Raw genomic sequence first — 1,524 nt, forward strand, 5'->3', positions numbered from 1 at the left:
TTCCCCAAAAACCTAAGACTGGCCCCCGACCGGAGAAAGGAACAGCTATGTGGCCCTCGCAGGAAAAAGTTTGGGGACCCCTGATGTATAGGGTAAAGATGTTTCAGTCATTTTCTTTTATACTGACATAAAAAAAAACCGCCTATGACAATGAAGGTTTAACGAAAAGTTGAAAAAAAAAATGCTTTTCAGAGAAGATTGGGGGGGAAAAAATTGACACTGTAGTAAAACAGCTTTTACTGGCTCTGGAAGAGCTTTAGTTTTAAGATTTCAGTGAGTGAAAGGAGGCTGAATTATAGACTCCTTCAGGGTTATTGCTTCCTTTGGAAATACAAAGCAAAGCTGTGCAACTCAAAACCGCTGCAAGGCTTGCAAATGATCAACTGAGTGCATGCAGATGATCTTTTCAGGAAGGTTCTCTGAAACGATTTCAAAGAAGATTCAGCTGCTGAACAACAAAAAAACATTTTAATGACAACAAATGAGGAAGACGTTGACAGTTTTTTTAAAAAAAACCAACTGAATTATGTATAAATTAGCAATTATTTTTAAGCGTTATATCCTGTTATAATGTTATTCTTTCATCAAAACATACCTGGAGTGTTGCTTTGATTCTTCCATGCATGTTTGAAAAACCATTCAGGTGTGCCTAAATGCTTGTCCTCACCAGAGGTGGAGAAAGTACTCAAAAAATGTATTTAAGTAAAAGTACAAATACACAGACAAAAATGTACTCAAGTAAAAGTAAAAGTACCACATTAACATTTTACTTAAGTAAAAGTAAAAAAGTACTGGCTTTTAAAAATACTTAAGTATCAAAAGTAAAAGTAGTTGCTGAATACATAACCTAATCGCTAATATCATTAAGTGAACTGATATTTAATTTTAATACATAAGAAATGTGCCATTTTAATGAACAATGCCACAGATAAAACATGTTCTTATTGTGTTTATTCTCTGTAAGAGTTTAGACTTAGATATGTGATTCTATGCATCATAATTTCAGGGATGGAAACATCTTGTCTCCTGTCCTAACATAGCATGAACTTCATTAGTGACATTTATTTATAAAGAAATCCAACAGAAAGGGGATGGAAAGAAGGTGGGTGAGGGAGAACATGCAACCAAGGAGCCACTGGTTGCATGTTCTTAAGTACAGTGGCAGAGTTGTAGTCAAGACCACTGAACCCGAGACCAAGACCAGTGCCCTGCGCTACATGACACAATAAAATGAAGTGCACCTATCAAAACTGGTTCTCAGATTGATCTGAAAGATCCACATTCCCATAAAACACCTAGATGCTAAATACTTAGAGCTGAAATATATTTAACCAGTATCAATTAAAACTCATTTCATTCTGTTTTGCTTTCATGGCTGTGCTACAATCCGCAGAGGTCTCCTGCTATCCCTAGAAAAATAACACCCTGGACCGTTGCCCATATTGCCCATATCAAAAACCACAACTGAAACATCGCAATTAACGGTAAATAATGTTCAATTATGAACACTGTCCAATGGCGCAA

Source organism: Poecilia latipinna, unplaced genomic scaffold (genome assembly GCF_001443285.1).
Source record: "Poecilia latipinna isolate Pla-1442-1.1 unplaced genomic scaffold, P_latipinna-1.0 Scaffold51, whole genome shotgun sequence".
NCBI classification, from domain to species: domain Eukaryota; kingdom Metazoa; phylum Chordata; class Actinopteri; order Cyprinodontiformes; family Poeciliidae; genus Poecilia; species Poecilia latipinna.